Source organism: Perognathus longimembris, chromosome 4 (assembly GCF_023159225.1).
Source record: "Perognathus longimembris pacificus isolate PPM17 chromosome 4, ASM2315922v1, whole genome shotgun sequence".
NCBI lineage: Eukaryota > Metazoa > Chordata > Mammalia > Rodentia > Heteromyidae > Perognathus > Perognathus longimembris.
In genome coordinates, this window is record NC_063164.1 from 24,241,267 (window position 1) to 24,265,641 (window position 24,375).

General features: G+C 39.3%; 1 protein-coding gene and 1 long non-coding RNA gene across 2 annotated transcripts in view; one reads left to right on the top strand and one right to left on the bottom strand.

The window, feature by feature from the left end:
• Klf7 (Kruppel like factor 7) overlaps window positions 1-24,375 on the top strand; it is an 86,512-nt gene that overhangs the window by 49,315 nt on the left and 12,822 nt on the right. The window lies entirely within an intron of this gene.
• Window positions 319-8,655, bottom strand: LOC125350359. The gene is made up of 3 exons (XR_007210724.1): window positions 8,646-8,655; window positions 3,520-3,524; window positions 319-2,725 (listed from the first exon to the last, which is right to left on the bottom strand). It is a non-coding gene; the product is annotated as an uncharacterized LOC125350359 (long non-coding RNA).

Here is a 24,375-nt window from a genome sequence, read left to right on the forward strand (position 1 = left end):
GAGGCGGTCCTGTGGGCTGTGATGTAGAATTAGGCCTCCTCTTAGGATTGGTCCCTCGGCCCTCCACCCTTGATGGACGGCTCAGGCCTCCCTTCACAGTCCCTAGATAGGTGGACGTATACCTCTCCCTTTCCTGCCACTCTCTGACCTATTTAAGAGCGGAGCTTATTCAATAAAGCAAGGTGTGCGCTGACATCTCTCCCAGGCTCCCTCTGATTGTCCTCCGGGAGGGAGGGCTGGGTGCCGGCAGTCTGTCGACCCTTCTCCTTTCTTGGCCCAGTCGGGGAGAGCACTGGGGGCTGAGACCCCGACAGGGTGGCATCTAATTTAATTAGTCATCTTCTTATTTTCTGTATTTGTTCTTCAGTCATTACACAATGGTTCTGAAGTGTCCATTACTGATGAATACTATGTCATGAGTAACCATCCAAGGAGAAGAAAGTAACTTATTTTAAGGAATCTAAAGGGAGGATGACATCAAATGAGAGTAAAGGTTTCCACCAACAGGAGGCAACTTGGAAGATTCAGAAATTGAAAGTCACTTGTCTCTTTTTGGACAGGGTGATTAGAGATGCTGTTCATCTTTTATATGATGCCAATGAGATAATACAGTAATTTGTATAAATAGAAGACCTAATTCAAAGCCAGGTGTAACAGCAGGATAAAATTAAATACCTCAGCCTCAAACTGTAGGGAGCCTATCACCACTTTCCTCAGTACCATAGATGAGAATTCTGTGGGTTTATACAATAGCAACTGAACTTGGGGGCAATTTCACAACATTAAAGGGCCTTTCAGATGCTCAGACACATAGCTGCTAATGAAGTTTATCCATGTGTTAAGGCAGAAACTCATTAGAACTCGATTATGGCACAGAAACTAAAATAAGGGTTAAATACTCAGTTCTCAAAGTGGGGAGAGTTTAATGGGCAAGTGTGATAGTTGGGACTTAACATATTCAGGATGGGAGTTTGGAAAGGAATGTGAAGTGAGTTGGTAGAAAATAATTGCTTGGAGAATTTTATGATTCAGGAAAAGCCTTAGAAATTCCCTATATGATAATTTAGTTCTGTGATCACTCTTACATTTATAAAAATAAATTTATATAAACATGTGTTTGGTACAGTGGTTTAAACTCAGCATACATACAATAAGCATAGTAATTTTATCATTGCAATATAGTAATAAGTATAGGTTTCATGGATACAATTCCAGATGTCCTTTTAATGGATAATTGGTAGTCACAGTAAATAAGTATCTTAAAATAAGAACCAAGAAGGAAGCAATAATGTAAAATTAATGAGTGTTTCATCATAAACTTTAATTTTGAACACTATACAAGACACTATTCTTTCTACCATCTCTGAAAACCCTGCTTTTGGATACAAAAGCCTAAAGTCTAGTTTCTTAAAGGCATTAGATTTTGAATTTGTTCTCCAAAGATACTATAGCATGGATTAGGGTGAGAAGCTGTCTCTGTTCCAGTAAGTGTTAATAATCATAGCAGTTGTAGGTATCGTGTTCATATTAGATTGGAAGGTTCGAGTACAGTTTAAGAGCTTTGTAAGGAGTGAAGGAAGGCTAAGTTGTTGTTATAAGAACTTACTGGTACTAGGCGATCAATGTTATGTATCACCGGAAGTTGACACAATAATGGAGTGGTTCTGTTTCAATTAGAGAAAAAGCAGAGTTAAAGAAAGTAGTATATAATTTACAAAATCCTTTTTTTAAAAAAAAACTTGGAAATTATCCTCATTTTTTAAAGTTAAAATATTTTAAAAATACTTGCAAATTGATGTCTGCCTTTGAAATTAATTCAGTTAGAATTAAGTAAAAGTTACAGTTGAAAACTTAGTAATAGATCAGGAGATAAGGAAGTTAGTTCTGATGAGCCAATGGAACTGTGTGGGATTTAACCTACTATGTATGGACTCCCACTATGTATGGACTCTCGCTGCCCTGAAGATACTAAATGAAGAAAGCTTGATCTGTCCCAGCTGGGGAAGTTCTAATTGCCTCCACCCTAATGGTGGAAAGCTGGATGGTTCTGGGCAAGCCAGTTTGCAAAATCTCAATTCCTTCCTTCTCTATTCACCTGATAACCTTCCATATTCCTCTCTTCCTGCCTTTGTGACCTTCCTTATCCTCCTTCAGAGCAGGATCTGGGAGCAACACATTGTTGATCCCTGTGCTATGCACCTGTCAGCCAGAATACAGCATGTTCGTTTCTTGTAATTTTCTTAATTCTCAATTATGAGAGACTATACTATTTCTTCAAGAGTGGTCAAGTAAGCAGGAGACAAGATAGGGAAATGGTTGACTTCCCCACTCCAGGCTGTCCCCCACTGACTTTTCTGCATTTTCTGAATAACTTCTTTGCAGCTATTTGTCCAAGTAAGGTATTGACATCATACTTGTCAAGGTAAATGTTGATATAGGCAAGACCATTCAAGATAACCAAAGCATAGTCGCTATTTTAGTGTTACCACTATTTAATCAACTGAGGCTGAAATTATTTCCTTTTCCTGCAGTGGTCCAAATACTCAGGCACCTAACTGGCTTATGTAATAGAGCTCAAGACATCAACATTATTTAAGAATGTCTACAGTGACAGACACAGTCTGACCCATATTTCTGTTTACCTTATTTTATCCTTCACTATATATACCTATGGAAGTATGGAGAACTGATCTAGAATTGGACCACATTAGCTTTCACGGAATGACTAGACTCCATTGCCGGTTCCTTACAAAGTGAAGGTCCAGCTTTATATTGAACCTGCCCTCTTTGACTGAACCCCCCCCTTTTTTTTCTAACTGTGTGTTGTCCTTTCTTCCCTTAAAAGTGTATCACCATTTACCTAAGTTTGCTTTAATTTTGTTAGCAAAATAAAACACTTCTAATTTAAAAATCTTTTATAAGTTACTCATTTAAAACATAAAGCATATTAGGCTCTTTCTGTTGTTTCTGCTCTCAGAGTTGATCTTTTTCATTGCCACAATTCACTGTGTGTGTGTGTGTGTGTGTGTGTGTGTGTGTGCATGTGCTGAGGTCTGAACTTAGGGTCTTGTACTTGGCAGGCAGGTGCTGTTTCACTGAGCTAAATTCCCAACCCTCACCATTCCTATTTCATTTAGGGAATTCAGCAGAGTGATATATACTGTTCTCAAACAAATTTATAAAAATTTTAACTTCCCAAGTGTATGAATGGGATAGTATTTTCTGTTTATTTAGATAGGCTAAAGATAATAAAAGTTATCAACCCTTTTGTTTGCAAGCATAGGGGCTGAAGCAATCCTGAGTTGAGAAAGTCCTTTTCTTCTATGTAGAAATGTTATGTATGTGACATTTCCTTTGGAACCCTTAGTGTTTTCATAAAAGGCTGTGTGAAGGAAAGACTACAGATTGTTCTGACGTTGAAGTTAGCGTTAAGTAAGGGAGACTGATGTCCTAACAAATGTAGAATTATATACTCTGTTTACTAGGAAGAAAACATAAGAAAAAGATTGGCTCTGGTACAAAATCTACTGCATATAAACAGAAGATGTAGGAATATATTTCAGTATACCTGTGTAACCATCATGTTTAAAAATTTTTCATCTTCATTTTGTGTGTGCATGTAGTTTAATGTCACCTCAATGGAATTCATTGCTTGATTATGAACTCATCCCTTATTATGGAATATCACAGCATCTTTCACCTGAAATATTGATTTCTCATATTGAATTCTTCATTGATCATGAGCCTATTGAAACTAGTACTACTATCTTAGAAAGAGCAACAAAAGATATATCTCCCTTCTCTGATATAGGTAATACGATGTTTTATGTGCCTAGTGTTCAGGAGAGAGTATCAGAAAATCAATATGGATGAATTCAAGCACACAGTGGATTGAACCTATTTGTAAATGTAGTGTCCAGCAAAACGATAGTATGTATTGTTAAATATCCTTTGTTTCACTCACATGTATGTGTATTCGCATATAAAAAAAGTCTCAAAAGTTATTTAGGAAGACAGTGATTCACAGGCTTTTTTGTATTTACATTGGTTGTTGTTGTTGTTGTTGTTTAGTGTCTCAAGGCTTACACTAAACTGAATTTGAAACTAAATACTGTCATTACAGAAGTCCCCCCCCCCCCCAGCCCCCAAGTTCTTCTAGTTTCTCTAGGGAAAAAAATAATGGTTGCTTGAAGCAGTGGAGAAACAGTAATTAGGGCAAATAGTAATACTGTGCATGATTGAGGAAAATGTGAGGATGGGGGAGAAAATGCAACAGACAGACTTGTACAGCTTGTTACTAGGAAACCACATCAGCATTAAATACAGTGTGCTAATTGGCTATCCTGTTTCTGCCTGGGTACCAGCCTGGGCCTGCTACACAGCTGTTTCTGCTCTTTCTGGTTGCTAGGTAACTGCATCATTCCCCCACCCCACCCCACCCCCTTTGTATTCTGGAGGGTAATTGGCTACTTCTGCTCCTGGTGTTGCTGCTGGGTACCAGTCTGGGCCTGCTGCTCTGCTGTTTTCCGGGGGGATTTAGTGGGGGGATGGGAGGAAAAGAGAAGGAAGATATGCTGGCAATTAATGGAGCATAAGTGCAAATTCTACACAATGTCTGGCACCTGCGTCCCCTCGCCCTGCTTTCTCAACTAAATCCTTCAGCTATGAAAACACATTAGACTCTTGAAGTCTTTCTCTTTTCTACCTACCTTATGTAGTTTAAAAGAAATAAGCCACTGGACGATTTACTATATAAGTAATAGATTTAATATTAAGAAAAAACTGACAAAACATTACACAGTCTTTTTAATATGGGCACTCGTAAATGTTAAATGACTAACTTAATAACAAAATAGCAGCTTAAGGATAGTACTGCTTTATCTCTTAAATAGATCAAATTCTTTTGTAATACTTCTTCTTGATATACAGAATATAAAGTATGAAACAAAATGGGCTAAAAGCATTACAGGATTTTCCCTTACTGTTTTATTTACTGTGAAATTGTAAAAGTAGGCTTCTAGACCTTTCCAACTTTCTGTTATGGGCTTCCTTCCTCTGGTATAAGCACAGCACATGGTCCCAGGCTTGAGGATGATAATATTACATTGATGTGGAATTAATACAACTTGTCTTTTTATCACAAGTGAACAAATGTGGGGCAAAAAAACCCCTGAAATCAATTTTGTGATAAAAAAATTAAAAAGTGCAATTACTTCCCAAATAGTTGTTATCTCCTGCTTAAGTATAAATTTCCATTTTATCATTATTTGAAATTCTCACTAAAAGTGTGAGAAGGAAGCTTCTTCAGAAGTGAAATCATGCTCCAAGATTATTTTACTTTAAATGGTTGAGAAAATCTATGTCAACAAAACTTTATCCCCCCACCCCCCGAAGGAGCTATTTTATTAAGGAAACCCAGAGCATGTTGTATGACTATGCCCAGAAATAGCAAAGGCAACTCTTATTTGACACTAATGGCTGGTGCTAGTTACCCATATTAATGAGATTTACCATTCTCTCCTTTCAAAAGTGGAGTAGGAAGAAGTTGATTCTGGGCTTCAAGCCCTACCATTAGAAGAGAGGATTAGGCTCTGTGGAATCATTACTGCTTCATATATATTTAAGTATATATTTATGGAAGACCTCAAACCAGTCTGAGAAGAAAATGTTGAAGTGTTCCAGAGATTTTTAAGGAAATCAACTAGTCATTGGTAGCATTCAAAAAGCAAGAGAAAAACCTTATTATGAGAGAGTAATTACAGAGCAGCTGCAGGAATATTTCTGCTCTGTGTGAGAGGGCTAGTTGTTAATCACCCATAAATATTTGTCTAATAACAGCCCTAGTCATTTTCTTGTAAGAAACTATCATGTTAGAATAGAATATTCCTTTACTACTGGACAAGTTTTTACATTCTGACAGAGAGGCAGTTTTGATTGTTAAGAGAGTTTAGTCTTTGTGGGTGGTAGATTACCAGAATAACAAGTCTTCTTTTCTTTTTCCTATTTATTTTTGGGTTATTTATTTCTTTATTGTTATTGTATAGGCAATGTACAGAGAGGGGTTATAGTTCCATGAACCAGATCGAGTACATTTCTTTTGGAACAATGTCACAATTTTTCTAAAACATGATTGTCCTTATTTGCCTTAAACAGAATGTGGGTTGAAAAGTCCAAATTAGAACTGGGTGTTTGTCTTCCTGCCCTGCTCTTCCTTTACAGATCGTTTGGGTATGGTTATGTGTCCTCACTATGGGTATAGCAAGACCCAAGAGATTAAAGGTGGAATCTTTGAAGGCTGGTGTGTGGTCATGGTTAGTCTCGGTGACAAGTGCACAGCAGCACACACCTCTGCGCTCACCTTTCTTCATGCTTTCTGGAAGAACAAACTTTTCTTTTTCTTTTGATTATCCCCATTTTAGCACAGGGGTTCAAACCCAGGAGATATTCAGTATAACTGTGTCAACCTTTAGAGTCCTCAGTCCTGAAAATAAGCTTACTAATACTCATTCTACTCAGAGCAATTTCCTGTTTTATCAGGTGAATCAGTTCACAAATCTGGAAAGAAGAATCTGATGGCAGCTTGCTCCCCAGAAGAGCTGCTGCAAACCTATAATATCACCTTGTGGGAATCAAGAGGTGCCCCTGACAAGGAGCTGATGCCACGCTGTGGATAGGGACAGAGTTGGATAACCACATCTAACCAACAGCTCTTCAGCTGGACGGACACACCATGGCACCTGCTCACCAGGGCACTCCCTTATTCCTTCCTTGGTCTTTAAAGCCTTCTGAGACTAATGAGGGTATGGAGGGAGTACAAATATCACTTGTTGGTTCAAGGTGGAAACTAAGACTTCAGCTCAATGGAAGAGTTCATTACGTATGAGCACAAACTTGTTAGCCCCACCATTCTTCTCAAACGTCTGGCCATTAGTTGCTTAATGCAGCGGGTCTCAACCTGGGGAGATTTTGTCCCTCCAGGGACATTTGGCACAGTCTGGAGTTGTATTTATTTCGTTGTCACATCTGGGAGTGGGGTGCTACTGACAGCTGGTGAATGGGGGACAAGATGCTGCAAATGTCCCACAATGCATAGAGCAGCTCTGTAACAAAGAATCATCTGTCTTAAGTGTTGATACTGCTGAGGTGGAGCGACTCTGGCTGGATACAACCTTGTCTAGCCTCCTTTTCGGTCCAAGTGCCTTTGGACAATGTGTAAAACATTCCCTTAATTGTCTAGGACTATCCTCAGGGCTGCGCTTTCCATTTTTATGATCTTTCACAATATTGGCCAAATAGAAATTTTGACTAATTGACTTCTGTTGAAACTCTAGAAGTTATGCCATCTTTCCCCTAGTAGTGTGAAGAAAATGACCCCAACTCTGCCAAATGCTTAGCTTTCTATATTTAACATTCACAAGCACCATTCCCCTCCCCTTTTGTTGAAGGCTCGTGACCTGTAATAATTTGAGATTTTGCTGAGGCAGGGGCTTGAATCCGATGAGCTGACAGGCTCATATATAGGAGTGAGGCATTTTGCCAGGAAATGGGCCTAGCTGACCAGGACCTCACAATCTACTTCACCATGTGATATCATCTTTCTCTACCTGTCCTCTCGTGCAGCAGCCACCCCAATTTATAACACTTGTTTCCTTGTTATCGAAAAGAAGATTAGCTCTCAGGGCAGAAATAAGAGGGATGTGTTTTCTGTCAGAAAATAGAACTTCTATTGGGAAAACTGTCTATTGCACTGCTATTTGCTAGTGGATTGCATTGCATTTCCTGTTCTTCACTGTTCTGGTTTGTACTACATCATGAGGAAAATACTGGAAGCATTTTGAGTTCTTAGGGAGAAAGGTGCTATTTCTGGTAAAAGGATTTAAGTGGCGTTATCTAATGCACACATTCTCTTATGCCTGCATTTTGTCAGGAGATGTGAATTATGCATTGGCCCTTTTAGCTACATCTACATGCATAGAAAATAACACTGTCAGACATGCCATCCCAGCAACAATGGACAATATGCTGTTATAATTGTATGGCTTTGTCCTTGCTGTTTGGAGATAATACTGCTGACATTATTCCTCTCATCCATGTGAATGTGGCTGAGGAGAGGACGTGACATCTGTGGCTTTCACACAGATCAGCTTATCCCTTGCTACTTGGAGAGATTGTATTAGTGAGTGGGCCTTGTAGGGTCATGTTGAGTGCCATGTTTTGGATCACAATTGTTATCGAACCTTAGTCTTTGACCCTATGGGGAATTAAAAATACTTATCTTGATGTCCTGAAGGTACAATCATTATTTAGGCCAGTTCCCCAGAGCAGATGTGCTAAAGATGGAGTAGGCTTAGACACCACTAATTCAGACTGGCTTTGAGAGTAAGAAAACAACTGTGTACCAAGCCAGGAAATTGGTGGCTCCACTTTATTGCATTACCCCAAAACACAGTAATGCCACTTGTATAGACCTTTAGAGCATACTTAGTGATTTCATACATACTCTTACTTACCTATGGGGTAAGTATTCTTATTATACCCATTTTACAGATTAGGGAACTGAGGCTCAAAGTCATCACTGATGACCTGTAGCCAAGCTTGTGCCACCATGTTCTTTTTATTCTATAAAGATGAGTTATATAGAGGACCTGACAACACAGATGCTAAGTGAGTTTGGTTTTGTTTAGCGGTTAGGAAAACAAATGTGTTAATAATTGCCACCCTTTCTTAGCTCACTCATCTGCTAAATATGAGGTATTACCTTACTTATCTAAAATGACTACAACTTCAGAATAGCTAAGAAAACTGGGTGGCTGGCATGTGCCAATTTTGTCAAACTTTGGAATACTTTAGTTGTCTTTTCCTCGTAGTTTAAGAAAGAAAGTTCGTTGGAAGGTTTTAAATTTTGAAATGATTATGAATACATTGTAGAAATTTTCTGGCAAGAAATAGTAGATAGAGAAACTTCCCCAGCCCTTTAAAATAATGTGTTTGAGTAGTCCCCTTCTATTATAAAACTGAAAAATCCAAATGACAGTGGCTTAAAGAAACATAAAGGATGCAGTAAATGGATGGAGGTTGGCATATGAGATGTGTGTTCTTGTGTTTATGGCAGCGATTTTCTAGGTGGGTTTCAACAAGTTATCTCTGTGCCTTATTTTTGTTAGTAAAATGGAGTAAGGGATAATTTTGTTTGTGCTAGCTGATTCTTTTTGCTCCTTTTTTTTTTTTTTGGAAGATAGTTATGGTTGAGCTGAATGTTTTAAAGAGCAGAACCCTTGGTGAATTAAGGAGCTCTTACAAAGATCTCAAATTCAGATTACATTTGCCAACCTATGCCATGGACTGTCCTCAGTAGTCAGAAAAGCATACAGTGGAAAATAATTGTGGTGATTTGCTCTGTCTTCCAGAGATTTAAAGAACAAGCAGACATTCTTTTAACATGGAAGGGAAAATTCCTAGGAGGGATACAGTGTATATGACCCTGAGGGGACAACATTTTGGGAAACTGTTGGCCTGTGGATTTTTCTTTTATGGTCCCATGTTCCTGTGTGCATCTCTGTACTTTCAAACTTACTTCCTGTCTCACTCTGCCTGCTAAGGAAATAGCCCTAATAAGTCATTACAATTTGATGTTAGCCCTTTGCTTGCTTGGCATTTGCTGCTAAGCATTTAAGAGTGCACCCCCATCTGCATATCATTCCTTCCTGTTCCCACTGTCAGAAGTTTTTCTGTGCTTTTTATTCATGTCTTTCTACAAAAAAAAAAAAGAAAAAAAAAGGATTTGAATGAGCAAAGCCAGGGAGAAGAACATTGTGTGCAACCTTCCTACTGTGTTCTTACATGAGTTAGAAGAACCAAAGGCACAAAGCTCGTGGGGTCAATGATCACAAACTCACCACTACACATTTTTTTTTAAAAAATCTGTTGTGAGAAGAATAAAGCAATAATTAAAACGAACCGAACAGCTTTTGCTCTATTGAGGCATTAAATCTTTGTGTAAACACAATGACATTGTACAAACATAGGCCTTTTCAGAAGGGTGATTTAGCTTAGCAAAACCACTGAAATTTTGAGGTCTCTGGGTCAAGGGCCTATTTTGACACAGTTTGAAAGGTCACCTGCTTATCTGTGTCTGTGTGCTGCTGCAGAAAGCTTCCAGCCGCTGTGGTTCCCTGCCTGCCGCCACAGCACAAAGGCTGGCATTTGATAGATAGCAGTCTGTGACAAGCAAGAAGAAAACTGCACACGGTGCGAGACTCTGCTGTGCCCATGAGCCAGCGGGGAGCACTTGGAGAGCCAGCGGGGAGCACTTGGGGATCTCTGGAGCCCAGGCAATGAGGCACCTTGGATGTGGAGAAAACGGCCGATATAAAATATAAATGTGTTTATTATTACACTGTGCCTATGCTATATAATTTTACACACACTCATATTTGTGATTTATGGCCTTTGGTCCGTGTGGAGAAGAGGCTTGCTAATTTACCCAAATTGATAGGGAGGCTTCTGAAGATGCTCGGATTGAAAGGAGCTGGAGTTAGGGGGGGGAAAGTGGTCTCCTGAAACAACCTGCCAAAAGGTGGGGGGCAGGAATTGCTGTGTCAGAGGCATCCTTTGTTCATTTATTTTGATAAGCAGAGCTGTGCTTTAATTATTCATGATAATGCTTGTCTTGGAAGGAACAGGCCCCTGATGGCATGGCAGCCTGGGGTTGGTGTCTGGTTCTGTGTAGTGAACACTGAAAGAGCCCGCCTCACTCTTTGTGAGATTTGTCATGTTTCACCTGGGAGAGGTGAGAAGAGCCAGAGGTTCATTTACACTGGCTGCCCTCTCTGGGGAACTGATATTGATTGACAAAGCTGATAGGGAGGAAAACTGCCTAGCAATCACAGTTTCTGGAATGTTCTCTGCACATGAAATAGCCTACTAGTTCTTACCTGTATTGTTTTATTGACTCCATATGAGGCAAGCAGGGCTTTCTTCTTTCAGGGATGGGAAAATGGGAGCCTAGAAGGATCTGGGAGTAACCACCTAAAAAGCAGTAGTGACGGTCGCTAAGTCTGGTCGGACCCGATAGCCTGCTTACTGGCAGTTTTGTGCTTGAATTCTTTAGGGAGGAACCAAGAAACAGGCACCACCACCTACCAGAGCAGTGACCCCACCCCCTTTCACCCAGGGGTCCCATTTACTGTGCTTTCAACCTATTTCCTGGTTTTAGAGTCAATTACTATCATCATTTCCGGCAACATTCCAAAGTGTTTCTTGGCTTGGCAGAATTGGAGGTACTTGTTCTGGGAGCTGTTGAGAAGGAAAGCACTTTGGAACAGCATGCACTAATTCTAACATCCTCAGGGCATCTGTAATCCTTGCCCCCACCCCGTGCAGGGAAAAGTCATGCAAACAGGCTACTGTGACTCCGGGATGCTTGATGAACCATCAACACTGAAGGTCAGATGCTGAATAGCCCATCTGCTCTTTTCTGGGCATCTACTTCCCTCTATTCAGCTGCCTTCCTCTTCCTCCTGGAAGGTTGTAGAACCTCCTAGAGAATCTCCTCCTCACATGTGCTCATTGCCCTCTAGCTCATTCATTATATATCGAGCCATGTCTTCAAAGCCCAAATCTAATCATGTTCTGCCTCTTTGTTTAAAGACCCCATGCTTGCCATTATTCTTAGGATGAAGCTGGTACTTGATCTCGGGGCCTTATACTTGCTAGACAAACACTCTACTATTTGAGCCATGACCCCCATCCCCCACCCCCACCACTTTTGCTTTTAGCTTTTTGATTTTGTTTTTTTCAGGTACAGTGTCACACTTTTTAATCTTGCTGGTCGCGGACTGTAATCTTGCTACCTCCTCCTTTCCACTAGCTGGGTTTACCAGCATATACTACTGTACCTAGTCCATAATGTCCACATTAGCATGGCCTATGCAAGTGTTTCTTGATAGAAAGATGATGTGAGCTATATATAAAATTTTAAATTTTGCACCATTCACAATTTAAAAAGCAATTAAATGAACTAATTTATTTTAGTACTGTATTTTGCTTAGCCCAATATATCCAAAATATCATTTAATTATGTGATCAGTACTGACCACTCGTAATGTGCTATTTTTATATTCTTTCCTTCATTTTGCAGACTTCAATGTCCTATGAGTACTGTTCACTTAAGTAATCTGAATACTTGTATTTTAAGTGCTTGGGAAATACTTCTATTGGTAACTCTAGACTGGATGGTATGGGGCTTAGGTCTGGCACAATCTGGCCCCTCTCTGTTCTCCAGTTGTATTGTGTCACTCCCTATAGGGCATTCACTCTGATCCTCCTCTTTTCTCAGCTTCTAGGCTAGGTATGGGAGAGGATGTGACCAAGGGAAGAGAGAATCCCATTCCTGAGAAGGAGTTAGAGGAAGTAGCCCAATATGGCGCCATCTTCACTCTGCCTTCTGCAGGGATTCCTGGCATTGGAGGCTGAGGCCTTCTTTGACAAGTGGCCTGGGGCGTTCTGGTCTTGGTTTATCGGGAGCTGTGTCAGGGAGCACAGGGAGCTGAGGTTGAGCCTCAAGACTGTGGCAGTTACATTCCTTCACTTATTCACACTTTAAAAGTTACAGCCAGTTACTGGGGTGCATTGAAATAGTTCAGCCCCAGGACTATGAAGACATCAGTTCTTGGCTTTTGATCTTAAAGCATGCTTACAGAGTGAATTGATAAGTGGTTTAATTCTCAGACCTCAGTTTCCTCATCTAGGAGACAGGATGGAAATACCTTGTGTCTAGTGGGAGTTTTGAGAGGATTAAATGACAGAGTATATATATATATATATATATATATATATATGTATTAAAATATTAAACATTAAAAATTAAATATTAAAATATATTATATATATAAAACCTCTGTGTCCTATAGAATCTAGCATGTAGTAAATAATTATTAGCCTGCAGTAATTTCCTCAGGATTTGTAAAGCAGTATCATTTTCTAAGGGGAGAAAATGGGCCATAAGTCATAGCTCTGAATGAGTATTCAAGGCCTTTTGTTTGTAGAGAAACATTTATTGTCAAATTGGTTTATGTATAATATTTTATGCCTTTCTCCCACATACATGTATATCTATATGAGGAGAATAAACAGAGAAAGTTCAGCTCTGCCATCCATACATTCTATAGAAAAAGCCAATTGAAGCAAAGTACGGTGGTACACATATCTAATCCCAGCATTTGTGAGGTGGAGGCAGAAGGACCACAAGTTCTAGTCTACCCTGGGCTACATAGCAAAACCTTGTCTCAGGAAACAACAAAAAGGAAGGGAGGGAGGAAGAAAGAGGGTAGGATAGAGGTAGAGACTTTAGGAAGAAAGGAAGAGAGAAAAGAAAGGAGGAAGGGAATGAGGTAGGGAGGGAGGGAGAGAGCTATGTGATGTAGTGAGATGCATCCTATTTTAATGGTGCTCAGGTGTCTTCACTACCTGCAGTGTTGTTTGTGCTTCTTGGTCCAAACTCTTTGGCTTTCTGAACAATGAATGACACAATACAAGTTTTAAAATTGGGGAAGACTACCTCTGATTATTAAATGATGAGATTGTTATCTCCTTACAGCTTCTCAGTGTTCTCCAGCATTTTGGCTAAAAACATGTGATTGTAGACACTTCATTCACCAGGAAAGCATATTGAACTGAGTGTTGATATGAGCCATGATGCATGAAGGATATTTATATGGAGTATTTTAATTAGCACATCTCTTATGTAGTGCTTTACAATAGATAAAGCACTTGTACACAAATCATCTCTCTTCACACTTCTCAATAGGCCCGTGAGGCTGGTGCCAAAAAAGGGATTAGCTCCCCATTTTTGCTGGGGAGGAAGCTGAGACTTTTTCTAGTGTGCTTAGTAATTGTGAGAGCTGGGCTAGAACCTGAGCCTCCTGATGGAGTGGTGTGTGTGTGTGTGTGTGTGTGTGTGTGTGTGTGTGTGTGTGTGTGTATTCCACTAAACCTTACTTGCATGCAAGCTACCATATCTGGATGCCCTGATAATCTTTCTAAAGAACAGAAATGAGACTTAGGAAAGAAGTAGATTTTTTTTTTTAGTTCAGGTACTAGCCATTTGGACCTTAGACTGGCCTTGAATCCATTAGATAATATATGAAACTTTGGTGTTGGAATCCCAAGCTAACAGAAGCTTACAGATGTGAGATGTTGCTCTTTCTTACATGAAATGCAAGCTTTTAGATGGCTGTGCTCTGAGCTGTCAGAAGCTCTGTCTTCCCTCTCTCTCCTTATTCCCCTCCCCTATTTCCATTCCTAAGAAATAGGTCCCTATTGTGTCTTTTCATTTCAAGATGGCTCCTGCTAAGCTGGCTTTCCAGGAATCTAGTTTACATGCAGCTATTTTGAAAGTGGGAAAGGGAGGGGATGCCCCAACCTTTAAAGTACAGCTTGAAATTGCGGTTGTCACTTCTACTCATATCTCATCAGCCAGAACTTAGTCATATGTCAACAAGCAACTGCAAAGGAGCTGAGAAAAATAGTTTTATTCTGGGTCGCCCCGAGCTCAAGAAGAAGTAGCTATGCTTTTCCCTTAGGAAAGAATTGAGGCAACACTGGCAGTTGCTGCAATGCTTAAGAATGATTTCTTAGCTGGTATCTCACATCTGTAATCCTGGTTACTTAGGAGGCTGAGATGTGAGGATCTAGGTCTGAACAGAAAAGTCCTTGAGATAACTTACTTCCTCCAATTAACCACCAAAAAGTTAGAACTAGAGCTGTGGCTGGAGTGGTAAAAATCTAGCTCTCAACAAAAAAGCTTAGGGACAATACCAAGGTCCTGATTTCAAGCCCTAGGAATGGCAAGCACACACACACACACACACACACACACACACACACACACACACATTTCTTTTTAGCCTGACATATAGACATTGTAACATAAAATGCTTGAAGGACATGATGAGGGGAAATTTCTAGTACATTCCAGTTTTGGTGCATTGAGAAATCAAAATAACTGCACGACAACAAGGTTCCTGTGGAGTAGCAGAAGTTTTGAATGGAAATTTATACACATTTTGCAATTTATAAAAATATTACATTATTAGAGTAATAACGGGCACAAATTATCCACACATTAAATATTTCTTGGACCTTTCTCTCAGAATTGTAAAGTTCCATTTCATTGACATTTTCCTCCCAGGATGCCTTCATTCTTTGGTAAAAGAATAAAAAAAAAAAGGGTTTCATAGCTGTCAATTTAGCACTCAAAAATGCTGGCTGTTAGAAGTTTGAGATAGATGTTCTGGCAGACCTCAGGTGGAAGGTTCTCCAAATGTGGCTGTCACTATGTTTATGCTGAATTGTTTGCAGATTTGGGAAGGTTGCTTGTGTGTTAGTGTAGATTCCATGGGTGGCCCAGATCATCCTGTTTTCTGCCCAGAGGATGTAAAGATACTGATGGTGGTGTAAAGTACCTAAGAAAGGTTGGGAACTGGATCAGTTGTATGTGTTAGGAAGTTTTCTGGCATTCTAAATTTTGGGAATTCTTAGACAAAGTCTGGCCTTTGCACTTGTAGGGATGACTTGAATTGTCAGGTTTATAGCATGCAGACAAATGATTCAATATGGAAAGCCTTTTTCAGACAAGTTATACAAGCAGAGGGCAGGTGCACCCACCTCTGCCAGAATCACTGCCCAGAAGATGTGCTTTGGGGCCATGCATTGTACCAGGCTCTGAACATACAGATGTACAAATAGCAGTGCTCTGCTCCCAGGACAGTCAGTTGAGGGTAGAATTGCTCTTTCGGCTGTTACCACCTCCCTGTCTCTTCTTGTGGTTGCTCCTCATATACTTACCCTTTACCTCTATGATGTTGAAGACTCATCACTGGACCTCTTCAGGTGCTGTTCCTTCTCCTCAAAGGGCCCTTGCCCTTGTTCTAGACATCCTTCAATTCAGGGAGTCTGCTAAGACATCCACCTAATAGTTGTACTGGTTGATGGGGATTCTTTCTCTAGATGTGCACATACATGTTTGTCTCATGTTGTGTATGCATGCCTGCAGTGGCTGTCCTTCTCACTTTAATCCTTAGCAGTATCATTGGCTCTTACATATTAGAACAAGCCACAAATGTTACTGGAATGTAATGTGTTGCACAAAGAGACTGGATATTGCCTGTAAGTCAGTGAGACCCAAAGCTATGTGTTGGACTTGACCAGCTCATTGAGGACAGAATGAACTGTTCTGGAAATCGGACATGCTAGAGTTTATGAATCTGGAAAGTAAGATGGTAACAAAGCTTTTTGTATTTTTTAAATTGTCATTGTAAAGGTGAGGTATGGAGGGATTACTATTACATAAGTCAGGTGATGAGTACATTTCTTTTTTAACAGTGTCATCGCTTTCCTCATTTTCTCCCAGTTTTATTTCCCACCCAACCCCCCTTCTCCATAAGTTGTATAGTTCATTTTCAACATAGTGTCTAGTGAATATCATTGCTGCATTTGTTCATCCTCTTTAGATTTTGATGGATCACTTAGCTATTAATTAGCACATTAGTCATGGGTATGTGTACATGTTTGTATACACCTACACACATACAGTGTGCCCAAGCCCTGTGCTAGACTCAGTGATTACAGCAGCAAACTAGGAAGCATCTAGCCAAGTGCCTGGACACACATCAGATATTTACTTAGTATCTATTGCATTGCAGGTATTTGATGTCCCCGATTAAAACACTTTTCATCTAATGTGGATGAGGGCAAAGCAGTACAGCAGATCAAGGCATGTAAAGATAAATACTTATGGGAATTAGTAGATAAGGGGCGGGCCAGAGAATGAAAACTTAGAGAAATTTATTATTTTCTTTAAAAGGTGAAATACCTTGGGAGGGGCTGATATGTGGAAGACAGACACCCAATGAATAGACAATTGAAGAGATATTTAGCTATGATGGAGGTGGAGGGCTTACCTGAAGTATGATGAGGAGAGAATTAGTTGACATGGTTTCGTGGATGTCTTTTGCTATATAGGCAGCGATATATCAATGGCATATATCCTATGTTAACATTACCAAAACAGGAAATTTAAGATTTTTGCCAGGAATGGTGGCACATGCCTTTAATCTTAGCCCTTGAGAGGCTGAGGTAAGAGGATCATGAGGCAGAGATTGCCTTGGGTACATATGAGACTTTGCTTTAAAAAATGAATTAAGATTCTCTTTCTTCTTGAATTACTCTTTTCTTAGACTTTGTACCTGGTTAAGGTACATAGTTGGGTTGTTTTAGCCAATGGGGAAATTCAGTCTCTGGAAAAAAAATGTTTGATGTTCTTGGAAGAGAATTTTGTAGACTGCTGGTGTTTCAAAGCGTTAGTGATTTGATATTTGCCTCTAAGAACCTCTAGGGAACTGGAGTCATATTTATTCAACTTGAATGTACTTCATTCAGAAAAGAAGGCTCTTCTCCATTATCTGCATGCAAATTATCCAACTGGAGCTTCTTCAAGATGGATAAAACTTTTTTTTCTCTCTCCCTTTCTTCCTCTCCCTCCTCCTTTTCTCCTCCCTTCTCATTTTAGGGCAAATTTATCTTTTAAACTATTGATTTACTCAGGCTTCTTCTTCACCATCTATATTTGTGAAATCAAAGCATAATAATTCATGTTCTTATGCACTTAATCAGAAAAAAACTCAGTTGGAGCTCATCATTTTACAACTTTCAAGAGCCAATCTTACATGTTGTTTAGATTATCTTCTCATTTGGGTTTTTATGCCTTGATTTTTTTTTCTCTCTTTTTGTATAGATCATATATAACAGAAAGGGAAATTTTAATCTTAGTAGCCATTGATCCAGGCTTTTGGCATTCAACTTTTAGTTGACCAACAAGAAATACTCAGCATATATAAGGCAATTAATTAGACATCATCAAGTAATTGTGTCAGTTAGTGGCTACTAAGGATCCCGAGCCAGTACCCCTTGTTTTAGTCTCCCCCTCTGTAAATTTTCCCTGATTCCCAGGTGCCCAGTGTTCTTACATTACACTGTGCCCATTGGGTTTGCACATCTGAGTCACTAATCTCTGAAGTTCATTGGTTCTTTTGGGTAGAGGTTGCTTTTCTGTGTTAGTTTACCTCCAAGGCATGTGTGTCTGCTTTAGCAATATAGTTGTATTCAGAGAAGCTTGGTAATGCTTGCCCAGTTAACCATGCTTACCGCATGTCATTTAGTGCTAAATTAATATCTTTTCCTTCTTTATTCTTTTTATTTTTTATTATCTTTAGGTTGTTGTACAGAGGAGCTGTCATTTAACAAAGCAGCTTATAAACACAGTATATCTTGATCAATGTCACCCCTTTCAACATTCTCGCCCATCCATCCACTACCACTACCCACCCCTTCCTTCATTCTTCTTAACTTTGTAGCATATACATTGGATTCTTGATTGCATTTCTTTACTCTTATACTTTTCATTTGACTACTCTTTCCCCTTGACCCCATCTCTTTCAAGTACCTGCTCCCTGGTGTTTTATTTTTCTGAACCTTGAATTTGGCTTTGAGATCTACTTTGAATCTACCATATTTACTTGTGAGTTTGTAAGCTAAATCTAGCTTCCACGTATGAAGGAAAAATATGCACCCTTTGTCCCTCTAGGTCTGTCTGCTTTACTTCATTTAACATATTTTTCCAAGTCTTCCATTTCTTTACAAATGATAAAATATCATTCTTTCTATTGGATGAATAAAATTCTATTGATTATATATACCACATTTTCTTGATCCATTTGTCCATTGAGGGGCATCAGAGCTTCTTTATTCTTAAAATTTTAATTGATTTAAAAATGAATAGTTTGGTCATTATTGTACATCTGTTCTATAGTTTGTTGCCTGATGACTATCTTTACATTTGAGAGCAAAACAAAAGATTGACAAAGGAAAGTTTACAATTCATATTTTATAATAACCACATTCTTACTTAAATGTGTCAAATTGAATTGTAGGAACCCAACAGTGCTTTTAGGACTAAGTGGCAAAAACAACCTACAAATTAATTTCAAATAAGTTCAATCGGTGAGGTTGTCATCTTCAAAGGTAAAAGATGAGTGTTGTAATAGCTTTCTTTTCCAATTTAATAGATAACCGGCTTTTAACCTTATCATAACTGATGATCACCAAAATAAATTTGAATCTCCAAGTAATAAATTAAAATGGAGTTAGTCTCCAAAAAACCTGATGAAACCGATTTTGTTTTGACGGCAACTCCTTTGTGCAACTACTTAAAGTTAATAAAAATATGCAAAAAAGGAAAAAATCTAATTTTAAAAATAAATTTGAGCAGCAGTCAAAAGAGTAAAAATAAGACAAAAATATTGTTTATAGTTATCCTGGCCAGACAGTGATGGCTGACACAATCCCAGCTACTCAGGTGGTCACAGTCAGAGATGAGCCCATGCAAAATGTTTCTGAGACTCACATCTCAACCAAATAGCTAAGTATGGTGGCACATGCCTAGTGTCCCAACTTTAGCAAGAGTTACCACATGGGAGTATCAGGGTCTTAGTTGGCCTGGGCAAGAAGTGTTTCAAAATACCTGGCACTGGAAATACCCAGAATGCCTGGGCACTGGAAAGTCACACTTTTGTCCTAGCTACTCGGGAGACTGACATCTGAGAATTAAAATTCAGAGCCAGCCTAGGCAGACAAAACTAAGAGCCTTTTACCTCTGAATAACCAGCAAAATGCTGGAAGTGGAGATGTGGTTCAAATAGTAGAGCACCAAAGTGAAAGCAAGAGGCCTTGAGTTCAATCCCTAGAGCGGGGGGGGGGGGGCGGGGGGTTGTGGGGGGAAATATATATATATCATGCCTAACTTGAAAACATACAGCTTCAGGTTTGAGTGCTGTTGATGCCCAAATTCCTAAGTTGACAATTTTGCAGGAATAACAGTAAAATGTACTTTAAGAGTTGCAGGGTTTGTTTTGTTTGCTTGTTTTGTTGGGAACACGTTGTTAATTGGTTCTAGTTTGCTCAGCCACCCTAGAAAATGTTACAGTACTACACACATTTTTCATGACATGAAAAAGGAATTTGACTTGGGGATTCTACAGTTTCTTTGACTTACAGGAAACACGGTTCAGTATCTAAAAACCCATGCTTGGAATCCTAGGTCTACCATTGCAAAAACTTTTTAACTTTTAACAACTTAATTTATTGCAACATTAGGGCTGGTTACTAATTGTATGACCAACCTGATCTTCCTCCAAAATTTTAAGCAACTTTAACAAGAATCTAGTACTTTGCCTTCAGATGAACATTTAAGAAAACTTCAGCCAGGTGCCAATGCTTCACGCCTATAAACTTAGCTACCTGGGAGGCTGAGATCTGATGATGCTAATTTGAGGCCAGCCACGTCAGGCAAGTCTGTAATATTCTTATCTCCAATTAAAATCAGCAAAAATCCCCAGAAGTGGAGCTATCTCTCAAGTGATAGAGCATTAGCTCTCAATAGATAGATAGACAGAGATATTTTAATGCCTTTCCCACACAGTTAAGAATGTAACTCTTCAAGATAGTAACTGTCTCTGCAGGCTACATTGCTATAAAACCAGATCTAGAATAATTTGTGTTTTGATGACTAGTCTGTTTTTCTCCACTAGAGAAGATTGTTGAAATGTGGTCTCTGTACCCAACTGCATGGGCATCGTTTAGGAATTTGCTGGAAATGCAGATTCTTGGGTCCTCCCTTAATGAGTCAGCCCTACCGACTCAGGGCAAGTCCTGCTTTTCCTGAGCCATTCAGGGGCTTCTAATGCAAGTGAAATATGAGAATGACCACCCCAGAGAGGATGCTTATGCCAAGAGAGGTGGCTGTATGAGCTATTTAAGAGAGAAATTACTTTAGGTTTTTAAGGTATTTTTATGGATGATGATGATGATGATGGTGATGTGTGTGTGTGTGTTCTGTACAACCTCACCTACTATGTAGAAAGCTTGAGCTTTTTGGTTAAAGTGAGAACAAATAAAACATAGTTCTTGAACTCATGAGGTGTGCCCCCTGACCAGGGAGTTTGCAAGCATCCATTAAGTTTTGAAGTGGGATATGGTGATCACAGAAGACTCCTTTGAGCCTTTGGTTTAATGACCATTTCCCAAATGCTCCAAGTTGCTTCTACTCTCAGGCCATGCTGTCTATACTTGCCAAGTTTTCTTCCTTCTGTCCCTGGTCACTAACTTCTTTCTATCTTAGTTTAAATTCCACTTTCTCCTGTTTCTGACACCGTGCACAGACTCTATAGATGATTCTGGCATACAAGGTTGGAGATGGGAGCTAAGGATCAATACCTTAGCTGATGCTGTTGCTCTCAGTGAGACTTCCTGTCTTCCTTGCAGACAGAAAGGTGAGAGTGACGAAAGTAAGGAGGTAGGGGTGGAGAGAAGTGAGTCCACAGGGGTAAGGTAACAGGCTGGGCTGCTCAGTCTTTCCTTCTTTAGCCTTTCATGGTTAAGAATCACTTCAATATTTTGAGTGTAGCATGGTAAAAATGGGAATGCTAGATGCCTGGCAAAACTATGGGGAGAATGAACCCTTAAGTTTGAGGTGATGGTAGGAGAGAAAAAAGTATTTACCCTCTACAGAGAGAATATGTCTTAATCATGTGCTGTCCTAAACAGACAAATACATGCAAGCCAATATACAATTTTAAGTTTTTTAACAACTTGATTTAAAAAAACCACACAAAGAGGCCTGGGAGAGCACTTGATTAGTATATACAAGGCCCTATATTGATTCCCCAGCAATACAAAAAATAAGTAAATCCAAATAAGAACAAACAAGTTAAATTAACTTAATGTTTTACCTAAACTAATAATGCAAAATATGACCATTTCAACATAAAATCAATATGAGAAAATTATTTATGTTCTTTTTTATATTAAGTGCAATACACTTAAAGGCATGTCTCAGTTCATATGCTAAAATTTTCAGTGGTGCAAGTTCAATGGAATCCGACCAAGAATACAAAATATGGTCACATTGACACCATTTTAAAATTTTCAGTTTAAAGTATATTAAAAGTTCAGTTTTTTAGCCACTTTTCAAGTGCTAACAGAGATAGGTAGCTCATGGCTATGTGTTGGATAATGTAGTTATTGGCAATTGGAGAATTAAGTCAAATTCTCTTTTGCATCTTTTCTTACTCTAGAATAGAACTATACCTCACTGAGGCTATGACTTTTGAATTATAGATTTTTAAAAAAAATTTACTTGAAAAATGCTAAAAACAGAGGTAACTGTTACATAAGGCAGGCAAAGAGTACATTTCTTTTTAGACAATGTCACCCCTTTTCACTCTCTCCCAGTTTTTTCCTCCCATCTGACCCCCAAATTGTGTAGCTCATTTTAGATTATAGATTTTTAACAACAAATTTTAGATCATGATCCAGGCAATGGGAAGTTATCCTAAGGGCAAGCCATTGCTTTATAGCTGTTTTAAGAAAATTGGGTAAATGTTAGTCTGTTCTGAAAAGTGATTAGTTCTGTATGAAAGCAGTAGCTCAGATCCTTCTAGAAGGCCTTAGGTGGGCAGGTTGTGGATGAATAAAAAATCAACATGGAGCACACATTAATGAAGCCATGTTCTATTTTCTTCTTGAGCTGTTGTGGACGGTTTTGAAATTTTTGAAAAGTAAAAAAGCTGTATTCTCATTTTCTATCAGTAAACTAAAGCAAAAGCCTTGTTAACAAAAAATAAAATATTCAAGATTCAGCTGGAATCAAAAAGAAACTCAGGCAATTTTCCCAAGCAGAGCCAGTCAATAACTTGATATTGGGACTTTTTTTTTTTTTTTTAAGTTGAGCAGGCATTACTGAGCGATGGAGTGATACTTACTGGTTACTGTATCCAGTGTTAAGGAAACTTAGTGACATTTTCCCTCTACAATGGCTTCTTTCCCCCAGGTGGCTTAAATTCTCTAGTGCTGCCGAGTGTAGTATAAGAACAACTGATAGGTCTTTGCTGCATCCCTCTGGTTATACCCAGGGATAATATGAAACCATTACAAAGTATTCTTCCTCCTTTTAAGTCAGCATTTCCATGTCCCATCTTTCCAAGCCATTTCCTATCATTTCCAAATTCTTACTTCAAGTGCTGAAGAGAATAGCACCTGACATGCCCAGATGTCTTGGAACCACATTTAGAAAAGAGAAAGAAACAGGAAAATAAGTTTGAATAGGTATCGATACATGTCAAAGTCCTCATCTTTTTTGGGACTTGGATTAGAAACTTGAAGCTTTGCAGCTCAGGAAAAAAAAAAGCCATGTAGAATATATATTAACAATATTTGTTTCCATGGGACCTTTGCACTTTGAGTGCAAGAGTGCTATGCATTCCTATTTCATACTACATCTTCATCAGCCTTAAAGATATATAGAGTTCATGTTGTATCTTCAAGGCCAATTTGCAGTCCAGTACATTTCACATATCATCGATATGCTCAAGCATTACAGATGAGTGTCATAAAAAGGAAGCCCTTCACCTCCCAGAGGAGAGTTGCTTGGCAGATTAAGGTCCTACTGAGGCAAGTTTTCAAGATCATCCTTAGGCTCTGCGAGATAGAGAAGAAGTGAAAGTGACCTTTGATGGGATGGAGTACTTTGTTCCTTGTAGAGAACTCCATTTTACAAGAATGTCCGATTTATACAACCAAGCAGTCATTTCTATACTCTGCCGGTTCAGTTCACTGACACAAAGATATTGGCAATCACACAAAGCTGTCCTGCCCTTCCACGTGATCTCTGGCCTTTCTTGCCTATCAAAATGTAAATCCACAGGGCAGAAGCAGGCACCACTTCAGGGCCTTCGGCATCACAGTGAACCAAATGCCTGCCTGCCCAAAGCTGAGAGTGTAATGGAAAACGGACAAAAATAATCAGAATAGGCTATAGCTTCGGTCATCAATTAGGGGTGTTTTTATTTTGTTTGTTTCTTGTTTTGAGATTGGGTCTCACTATGTGGTCCGGGATAGCCATGAACTCCAGAACCTCCCCTCTCAGCTTCCCAAGTGCTGGGATTACAGCTTTGTACTGCTAGCAATCAGCTAGAGTCTGCTCTGTTACAGAGGCTATGAGAGTAGGTAGGGAGCTCTAAGAAGGAGGCATTTAGGCAGAGACCTAAGAATGATTCAAGGTAGCAAAAGCATTCGAGGCAGAAGTGGTAAGTGCTAAGGTACTGAGGTGGGAGCATGTGAAGTAGGTAGACATTATGGTAGCTCTAGGAGAGGGAGGTTCGTAGCTGATTAATCAGGAGCCAGGTGAGCAGATTGTGGCATTGTGTAGGACCCTACAGGTTTGTGACTTACATCCTGAGAGCAATAGGAAATCATGGTGGC